We start from the raw sequence: 11,271 nt of genomic DNA on the forward strand, positions 1-11,271 counted from the left end.
TTTTGTTCAGCATTACCAAATCTCTAAGTCTTCACTCCTTTATATAGAGGTGTGAAAGAGACGTTGTGAAATTGCCAGCACATCAAAGAGTCGTTGTTGAAGCTTGATCTTTCACCAATGATCTTTTGCCTGATTTGGTTGTTGTCCTATGAAAAACTAATTTGAAATCCATTCCCATTGTGAAGGAACATCTTTACAGGCATAGCTGTTATTCTAGAGCTGTTTTCTTGTCCTGTAGCGTGGACACAAAACAGAGTAGTGGAGAAGGTGGTTGTACAGTTCGTACAAAGTACAATGTAACGCTTTTTGAAGATAAGGTTCCAAGGCCTTCAAATCTTCACCAAAATGACCGTTGCAACCATCCACTAATCTTCTGCAGTGTTTTCGAATCCAATAGACAGCTTTTGAAGTGTTGATCTTTGAATCTTCAGCTTGTGGTGATAATCAGCTTCTGATGAGCTTCAGCTTCTGATGAAGTTGCTTCTGAACTATCTGCTTCTGATGGCTATACGCTTCTGAAGGCTATCTGCTTCTGTTGACCTTCAACTTCTGATGACCTTCAGCTTCTGATGACTTTCAGCTTCTGATGACCTTCAGCTTCTGATGATCTTCAGCTTCTGTTGACGTCATCATTCTTCAGTAGCACTTATGACTTCAGATGCACTTCTTTTCAGATGCTTTCAAGCTTCCTTTTCTTTAGTCCATAGCTCTCTATTTGTTCTTTAGAACCGTTATATGATGTAAATTTTTAACTATGGTCTTGTACACTTGAACAAATATTAGCTAGTCCAATTTACAATTTTTAATACCTTGTTATCATCAAAACTCTTTAAGGTTCATTGTTAAACACATTTTGTTCCAACAATCTCCCCCTTTTTGATGATGACAAACAATAGTATTTAAAATTGATCAATTGTTGTTAATCTAATTAACAAGTTGACTTTGGGGTTCTGAGGTTTGTAAGCTCAGAATCTGAGGTTTGTAAGCTCAAACTCCCCCTGAGTCTGATAGTCTTTAAGGTGAGGTTTGTAAGCTCCCCCTAAGTTCTATCCAGGTTAATTAAATTCATTTAGCGCGCAATAATAATATCAGAGCTTAAAATTGAAAGAATTAACTTATAGATAAGAAGAATGGTTCAATTAATTTTTATTTGAAATTTGATACTCCCCCTTTTTGATACACCCCTTTTTAGGTAAAACGAAAGGATAGAAGTTTTTCAAAATTTTCAAATATTATTAATGGGGCTCAGAGCCTTTAAATACTATCACATATACTCCCCCTTTTGTCATTAGCAAAAAAAAAATCAAATAAGCAATAAAGACAAAAAGATTTGAGAAAAACCCAAACATGAAGAGAGTATAACTATAATCAGAACCTATAAACTTATCAAAAATATAATCATGAATATAAAGTAATTCAGAGCAATGTATGAGCAGAATATCAAGCATGATGGATCAGAACCAACTAAGCAAGTTACTAACATTCAGAAACAAAAGATGTTCAGAAGCAAGAACTGAAACAGTTAAAACAAACAACAAACAAAAATAAACACTAGGGTGTGCAACTAAGGTTTGGTTTGTTGTTGTTTCATCATCTTCTCCATTTGTTCTGCTTGTTTCTTCAACAGATCTTCAAGAACTTGTTGCCTCTGGAGAAGTTCCAGTTCCCTTGCTTTAGCTTCCTGCTGTTGCTGTGCCATCTTCTGTCTTAGTAGCTTGAACATCCTGGCCTCTCTAGTCATGTAGTCAGCTTCCGAGTAGAATGACTCATTTGTCAGAAGCAGCCTAGGACCTTTCTTGATTGACTCCACACTCTTCAAAAACTTCCTTACAGCAAAAGTCTTGATTCTGATGCATTTTCTTCTTACAGATGTTATCAGATCAGTAGCTCTCTTCTGCAAGGATTCCCATTGTTCCTCATAGGCTGATGGCAGATCAATCATCCTTCTGTTCTGTACAAGATCTTGCATCTCTGAGAGTATCTTGAGTAACTCAACATCAATGTACTCAGATTCCAGTATGTTTAGGGGTGGTTGTTCAAGGATTTCTAGGTCTAAGGATTGGTCAGAAGCACTAGGGGAAAGGTCTTGAACAGGATTGGATTCTGGAATGGTGAGATGTTCAGATTGAGTTGAGGATGATGGTTGGTCAGGAGCAATGTGTGAGGTTGAGGTTGAGGCTTGGAGATTGACTTGATGATTGTCAATATCCATGGGAGTGGGTTTGGGTAAAGTTTGTTCTTCTTGTGGTTCAGTATGCTCTGCTTGTGGGTTAGATTGAGGTGGTTGTTGTAGTGAAGTTTGTTGTGTTTGAATGTTAGGTTGGGGGTCAATGTCAGCTATGATTGATTGTTGTTGTGGAGGTGAGGAGGGTTTGTGTGGTTCTGGTGTTTGTTGATGGGGGCTTTCTGAAACAACTTTTTCAGAAGCAGCTGCTTCTGGAGCTGCTTCTGGAGTTGTTTCAGAGGCTTTCTCTGAGGTAGGTTCAACATTTTCTGGTATGATCATGTTGAGCGGTTGAATGTTAAGAGGTTGAGGGTTATGACGGAGGATAGTATCAATGACTCTGTCTCTCTGCTCAGCCATTTCTTCTAACTTCTGATTGATTATATGACCAACTGGTTCATAAGAGCTTGACTGAGAGGGCTTTTTGTTGGTCTTGGTTGATGTTGAATGGCTTTTTACTGATTTTCGAAAAAGGAGTCCTATGGGTATATCATCATCAGAATCTGATGATGATGAGGATGCGGAATCTGATGATATATTGACTACCTCTTCTGGTTCAGGATCAGAATCCTTCTGAGCAGACTCACTTGCCATCAGCATCAAGTGCTTAGCTTCTGAAACTACAGACTCTTGTAGCTCAGATGCAATTTCCAAGACTTTTTCAGCTTCTGCCTTCTTCCCTTGTAAATCCTTCAAAGCCAAATCAGAAGCAGCTTCAGCTTTCTTGGTAACATGAGGAAAATCCTTGGTCTTCCTCAAAGCTGGTTTCCTCTTCCTTTTTGGTATAGCAGGCTGTTCAGGAGCAATACCAATACTCAGGATCACACTTGAATTGATGTCTTCAGCTACTTCTTCAATTGATGGCATTGCAGAACCACCAATCTTAAGCTTATCAGAAGTGACCTTTGCCTTCTTTGCAGATTTTTCAACTTCCAGTTACTCTTATGCAGTCATTTTTCTTTTTGATCTTCTGCCTTTTGCTAGAGGCACCGCACCACCATACATTTCCTCAGGTACCTCATCCAACCTGATGACCTTGTTGCTAGAGGCTGTTTAGGAGCAATACCAATACTCAGGATCACACTTGAATTGATGTCTTCAGCTACTTCTTCAATTGATGGCATTGCAGAACCACCAATCTTAAGCTTATCAGAAGTGACCTTTGCCTTCTTTGCAGATTTTTCAATTTCCATGTACTCTTCTGCAGTCATTTTTCTTTTTGATCTTCTGCCTTTTGCTAGAGGCACCGTACCACCATACATTTCCTCAGGTACCTCATCCAACCTGATGACCTTGTTGGTTGCCTCATAGTGATCTTTGATGTAGTACATCTGCACCTCAATAGGATCCTTCTTGCAGATGGGTGGAAAATCTCTCATAAGATCAGACCTGACATGGGATTCACTTAAGTCAGTTTGAAGCTTGGTGACCTCACCGATTAGCTTCATATGCAAGAGTGTATGAACATTGATGAACTTCCCAGTTTTAGTGTCAATCATCATATCTGTGAAGGCTTCAACACTGCTTAACCTGTCCAAAACTCATCCTTGATAGAATATTTCTGATTAGAGTCTTCCATAAGGAACCCAGGAACTGTTCTGTAGCTGACTCTTTTTCAGACATTCTATCAAATATTTGAACATGTATTTTGGCACATTCACCTTTTCCTGTTTGATGAAGTGCTGGAGAAAGACTTTTTGAGCCAAATTGGGTTTCTCATTTCCACCACATGGAAGTAAATATTCATTCTGAATCTTCAGAAGCATCTTCTTTTCCATGTTTAAGTCAGCATATTTTTCTTCCTTCATGGAATTATATATGACCAAATTAGCTTTTTCTTTCCAAATGCGTTCTTCAGCAGCATTTGAAAGATCAATTCCAGAATATTTTCCAGAAGCTTCTATACCAAGTACAGCTTCTAACTGCCATTCAGTAGTCCTTACTGGAATTCCACAGATACTGGACCTGATTTCAACACTGGTAAAAGGCTCAAGTCCCATTTCTTCTCTCGTCTTCCCCTCCAGTTCTGGATAAATCAAAACCATTTGACTTTCTTCGGCTAGAGATGCTATTTTGTCATAGATTTTCGCTCTTACCCAGAAGTGCCTAACCAATGCTTCGTATGTTGGTCCATTCAACATCTTGAAGTATTGCATGAGTCCTTGCTTTTCATAGTAGCTTCTGATCCAACACTTATGAAAAGCTAGTGATTTGAAATCCACTGGATTTTCTATCTGAACCTATAGTTCCCATTCTTCTAGTTTCATGCTTCATCCTCTGTAGTCATACTCAGGAACCTTTCGTGCAGTAGATTCTGAAACTTTTGAGCTTGATGATGTCATTGACTGATTGAAGAAGATTTGAAGAAGATGATGATTTTTAGGGTTCTAAGGTTGAGAGAATGCACTTACTTCGCAAGAACAGGTTTGAAAGCAAATGTGTTTGTTGTGAGTGAGTAGTGTGTGAATTGACAAAGTGTTAAGATTAAAAACGATTGCAATTCAAAAGAGACAAACAAACATATCATTAATGACAAATTGGGGGCGCGTGAAAGTACTTTTCAAAGCTATTAAATCATCATTGCCCTTTTTAGTTATACACCAATACAGACAGGCCACGTCAGAAACTTTAAGAGTAACTACCAAGTTAGTGGGCCAGAAGTTACCATAAAAAGTAACTCCCAACGTTTCCACTAACTCTACTATTCAGAAGCATAAAATCCAGCTTCTGGACTTCAGATGCTGACGTCATCATCAGAGGCAAGTTTTCCTCAGAACCTCAATAAAGAGCTTCTGATGGACTACTGCTTCTGAACTAACTTCAGAACCTAAAATCCTATTCAGGAGCAAGCAAACATTTAATCAGACACAAAGTGCATGTTCAAATTTTTCTTTATAAAATCAAACCTTTCAACAGTTAAAGGCTTAGTAAATTGATAGATCTCTGGCAAGTGCACCAAATACTATCGAAGTAGTAAAAATATCAATCCCACGAGGACTGTTTTAACTTCAATAATTCAATTGCGTTATAAGAATAGGATGTGTAAAAGTTTATTTTGATTTGCCACTAGGCGGTAGATTTGGTTTGATTTTAATTAAATCAAGTAACAGAAAATAAAGATTTGGTTAAGAAAATATGAGAGAAAGATGAGATCAGATCCGTCGAATCCTCTAAGTTCCCCTAATTGGTCTACTGCACCTATTTGTTATGAACCCTCTTCTAGTTTACGATGATTAACAAATTAGCCCTAATCAATCCCTTGAGTTAGGACCCTCTTCTTAAACTACAGCCCCTAATTCCTTAGGTGGTCTAATAATTCTTGAAGGTTTTACCGAACGTTAACCTATTATCACTAACAAACGATTATCTATTCCTAGACTAACCCTGTTTATTAGAACAATTCAATTAGGTCTAAGTTGAAAGCCATGGTCAGTGGTCATTCATTCTCACGAAATCAAGTTATATGTGATCAAGATATAAAAAGCATTAAGAACAATTGAATTGAATAAACTAGAATTGAATTCATAAACAAAATAGAGTTTCACAGCAACATGTGTCAATTAGGGTTACAAATATTCATCTCGGATCTAATCTCTAAGAGATTTAGCTACTCATAATCGAGTTTACAAATAGCATAATCAATTAAATAATTAAAACATACATGAATTGGTAAAAGGATGAAGAAATCACCCTTCTAGCCGTCTCCGATGTCTCAAAATCGCACTTTGCTCTCCAAAATCGTAACCCTTGTTCTTCAGGATTAGTGCAGTATTTATAGAAATCATGGGCCTGACCCATCAAAATCGCGCCGCGCCTTGTATAATGGCGTGCCGCGATTTCCCTCAAACAGGGAGGATGTAATTTTGCTTCAAAAATCGCAGCACGGCTTGAAATTGGCGTGGCGCGATTTCCTTCGAACAGACTTCAATATTTAAGCTTTTTGCACTCCAGAACAGTATAAATTGCATGAGAACTCTATCAAAATGTCACAATAAGTCCCTAATATTATGTAATGACAGGATGTCATCACAACCCCAAACTTAAACCATTCCTTGTCCTCAAGGAATTTGCTTGCAACAGTGACAAACGACAGTAAAATAACCGTTACCTGACAAAACGATAGTACCCAAAAGTTCATTCTCCTTCTAGCTAAAGATGAGCTAGTTTGACTTGTTTGCATCCACCAATTCACAACTCCTCGCATCAAATTGAAACAGGGTTCTACCAGTCGACATGCAGGTCTACATATTACCATACGCTTGAAAAGTTTCTAAACATCAATCAAAGTCAATATCATTACACACTTTTGAGGTCTTTAGGGTTATAACGGGGCTTAGGTGAAAGGTGGGATATATTTGGATAAGTAGGCTACACAAAATTTGAGTTAGGCATTCCTACGGAAGTTAAAGCACAAAATTCATTCCTTCATTCATTCACCTTGTGGGAATACAATCAATGCAAAGGTACTAGAGAATATTTTTAACATTTAGGGACTCTCGAGTTTGAAGTTACTCGGATTTTCAATGTTTTGTCCCTTTTTCATCATTCAATTTCTCTTTTTTTTTTGATACACCATTTTTGTGTATATTTTGCATGACAATTCCATAATTCTTTTCATTTTTGTTCTCTTATTCTCTAGTACCCCCACCCCAAACTTAGTTGGTTGCAAATTCCAAAAGCAACCCCAAACTTAATCTTTAGCAACATACTACAATGCCTTAACTCAGAAAATACATTAAGGGACAAATCCTAAAAGTCTCTAGGCTTGTAATGTAGTTTGTCACCGAACAAAAAGTTCTAATCCTACCGGCTCACAATTGGTTAAGAAAGGATAAATTTAACAAATTAAAACAGGGTAGGCTTCAAAAAGGCTCACAGGACCAAGCACTTTTGCCTCAGTGTGTAATTGACAAAGACCAATCAATAATAGAGAAACAATGCAAGTTCTAGAAATGTAGTTGCATGGAAAACTAATCTAAATATAAGTAAATTGAAAAACAAAATTTGGCAATGAACCTTATGGCTGAGATTTCTGGGAGTATGTGACTACCTAGCAACGCCGTACACTTCGCCTTTGAATCAAGTCACCCCTCCTTTAGAACTTTTGGAATACCATTTCATCAAACAACTGTTACTAAACTGGAATAGGTCACATGAAACAAAACAAATTCATTAATAATAAACAAGTGCAGGAGCAATTACAATAGGGAAATAAGTTCAATGGACTTCGACATAAAAAGAAAATAAAGAAAGTAAATTGAAAACAAAGTAAATCTAGTGGGTTGCCTCCCACTCAGCGCTTCTTTATCGTCACTAGCTTGACTGATGACTATCCCTAAGGATCAGTTGATGTCTCTCCCTCTTCATTGTTTGGGAGTCCTCCTTTACGGTACCGTTTCAGCTTTTGTTCCTTACCCTTGAAAGTTCCTTGTGCACCAGACTTCCTTAGATCCACAGCTTCATCAACAGGCTTGTTCCTTACCACCCCTTTGTCATAGTACCTCCTAACTCTTTCTATCGTGTCAGAGAGAATAGAAAGCATACACCATTGAAAAGTAGCCGGCCCATTACGCATTTCAAAGGGGATCTTCTTATAAGCAAATACACCACAAGGATTAGTAAAAGTAGTCTTAGGCATATTGTTCCAAGTTCCCAATCCCCCATACTTGTTGTCCAGGATGTCTCCTGATGATTGTTGTTGCATAAGTTCTGTGCTTGCTTCAAGTTGCTTGACACACTCTGTCACCCCCACATCTTCAACCACTTCCTTACTTTCTGTAACGCCCACTTTTTTTAATTATTTGATTTATTCTTTGTTACTTGATTTATTTGGTTTATTTATTGAGCCTAGAAATATATTTATATATATTTATATGAATTATGTGATGTGATGTGTATATTTATATGATTTTATATGATTTATATGATGTGGTGTGATTTTATGTGATTATATATGTGATGTGAATTTAGAATATATTTATATGATTTATGTGTTCTGAATAATTATGTAATGTGAGCCTGGAAATATATTTATATTTATGTGATGTATTTATGTGAATATATGTTATTCGGTGTATAATATACTTGTTATTTTGTGTGAAAATATATATATGTTATTTGGTTTATTATTTATTAGATTATATTTAGTAGGTAATTATAATTATTAGAAAGAGTAAATAGAATAGTTGGAGGGTTATAAATATGAGAGACTAGGTTGGAATAGCTATTACGTAGAAACTGTTTTGTGAGAAGAGTAGCCACCAAAAAGAAGAGAGAAAGCAATTTCCGTTTTTCTGAAACCTACCTCAGTAAAACAATGATATCTCACTCGTTAACCGTTGGATCGTGACGATTTTTGGACACAGCATTCACAACACCTGGGTCTACCTTTTCACCGTTCGGATCGTCGAAACAAGGTCTGAGTTGAGAGAAAACTATCGCGCACTGAAGCAGTATTTTTGGGTGTTTTCATCACTTTGTTTTTCGCAAGCTTTGTTCATCTGAATTAAGGTAAGGGTGAGACTAGCTTTCAATATAATTAAGGGTATGGTTCTGAGAATTGAATTTAACATGATTAGGTTGAGTTTTGGTGAGAATTGAGATTAGGGTTAAATGACCGATTTGATGATTAAACCACGAAAAGATGTTAGATTGATGCAAAATTAGTTTACAGACCTTAGATATTGTCTAGGGTGTTAATTAGATGCCATATGGATGAAAGAATCATGAAGATAGGTGAAAAGTTGTGATTTTTAGGTTTCTGGCCGTACTGACATTCATCGCTCGCAACTGCGAGTAGAAACACTCGCAACGGCGAGCTGCACCGCATCGCTCGCAACTGCGAGCAACGTACTCGCAACTGCGAGTAGGACCTTCGAGCTCGCCATTGCGAGCAAATTACTCGCCACTGCGAGTTAGGCTGTTAGTTGCCCAAAATTGTCCCGATGCGATCCTTTCGCACGTGTAGTCATGAGTTGATCTTATAAGTAAGAAAAATGGTTGTTTAGGATACTTTCAGAAGTTCCAGAGGTCTGTTTAGGTGACTGAGATTAGTGGTGATGATGTATAAGAATTATTTAAGATGCGTTATGATTATAAGTTGTTATGATTCATTCCCTTTAATGTTGATATGTTATTTAGACGCTATTATATGTTGTATCTTGCTGCTGTTTTCTGTTGTCGACTGTTAGTGTCTTGAGGTTGCATGAGTCGGTCTATGTTGTTGGAATTTAAGAAGTTGTCCATGATTATGAGTCGTATGAGTTGTACACGTCGTTGTCTAAGTTGTTGGAAGTTGAGTCCATTGCATACTCATATAAGTTGGTTGAGGGCTTGATGCCCTGGAATGCTTAGTCATTCACATGATTGGTGAGGGCTTGATGCCCTGGAGCTTTTGCTCACTATGTTGGGGGCTTGATGCCCTGAAGAGCCTAATTACGCTCATATAAGTTGGTTGGGAGCTTGATGCTCTGTATTGGTACCACATGCATGATGAAGTTGTCTAAGTTGTTGATGAAGTTGTCTAAGTTGTTGATGAGGTTGTCTAAGTTGTTGTTGAGGTTGTCTGAGTTGTTGTTGAAGTTGTCTGAGTTGTTGTTGAAGTTGTAGTTGCATTGTAGAGTCGTCATAACTTATATTTAATGATGATTTAACGATGATGTCTGACGATGATGCCTTTAATGATGATGTTTGATTATGTTTTGATGATGATGCTTTGATGATGACGTTTGATTATGATTTGATGATGATATTTTGATGATAATGTCTGTTTATGATTGATGATGATAATAATATGATACTAAATGATTATTAATGCTGATGTTTATGATGTCTTAAGTTGTTAAATATATGATGATACTTGATTATGACTTAATGATGATTTTTGCTTATGAATTAGAGATGATAATTGTTTACGAACTAATGATGATATTTGACAATGATAATTGGATATGATTTGATATAATGCTAAATGGTAAATGTTTTAAATGTAAATGATGATTTATGTTGTTAAATGCATTTTGACGAATTATATGTTTAATTTATTGACTGTGAAATCTCACCCCTTCTGCGTATATGTTGCCTCGACCGTGGGTAACGTGCAGGTAATAAAGATTAGAAGTGTTCGTGAGAGGACTCCTCACTTGTGTCTAGGTGCTCTGATATGTAACGGGATGGGGCTTGCTTTCATGAACTTTTTATGAATAAACATTAACTAAAACTTATGAGATTTCTGATAAGGCCTGTGTGCCAAGACTTTTATTATGTCGAATAATTTCCGCTGCATGATTATAGATTTTGACGTTGAATTTTGAAAGATAATTATTATTATCTATTTTGTGGTTTTAAGGAAGTATGTGACATTCCGTTTGTGATTTAAATACTCTGATTTATGATGAAATTTTCAAGTTGGGAAAACGGGGTGTTACAATTGGTATCAGAGCAGGTCGGTCCGTCCGGCCAAGTAGTAGAGTCGTGTCAAGCAACGTAGTGTTGTGTAATAATTTTACATTGTCTTTTGTTGTTCTGACTTGTTGTTTGATTGTATGTTGTTTAAAATTGTTGTTTATGGTATAGACTAATCCAGAGTTGTTTGCAGGATGTTCAATTTTCGAGGACGAAAATTCTTTAAGTGGGGGAGAGTTGTAACGCCCACTTTTTTTAATTATTTGATTTATTCTTTGTTACTTGATTTATTTGGTTTATTTATTGAGCCTAGAAATATATTTATATATATTTATATGAATTATGTGATGTGATGTGTATATTTATATGATTTTATATGATTTATATGATGTGGTGTGATTTTATGTGATTATATATGTGATGTGAATTTAGAATATATTTATATGATTTATGTGTTCTGAATAATTATGTAATGTGAGCCTGGAAATATATTTATATTTATGTGATGTATTTATGTGAATATATGTTATTCGGTGTATAATATACTTGTTATTTTGTGTGAAAATATATATATGTTATTTGGTTTATTATTTATTAGATTATATTTAGTAGGTAATTATAATTATTAGAAAGAGTAAATAGAA

This window comes from Medicago sativa, chromosome 3 (genome assembly GCF_051527215.1).
Source record: "Medicago sativa cultivar Bolivia chromosome 3, Bolivia_mono, whole genome shotgun sequence".
NCBI classification, from domain to species: domain Eukaryota; kingdom Viridiplantae; phylum Streptophyta; class Magnoliopsida; order Fabales; family Fabaceae; genus Medicago; species Medicago sativa.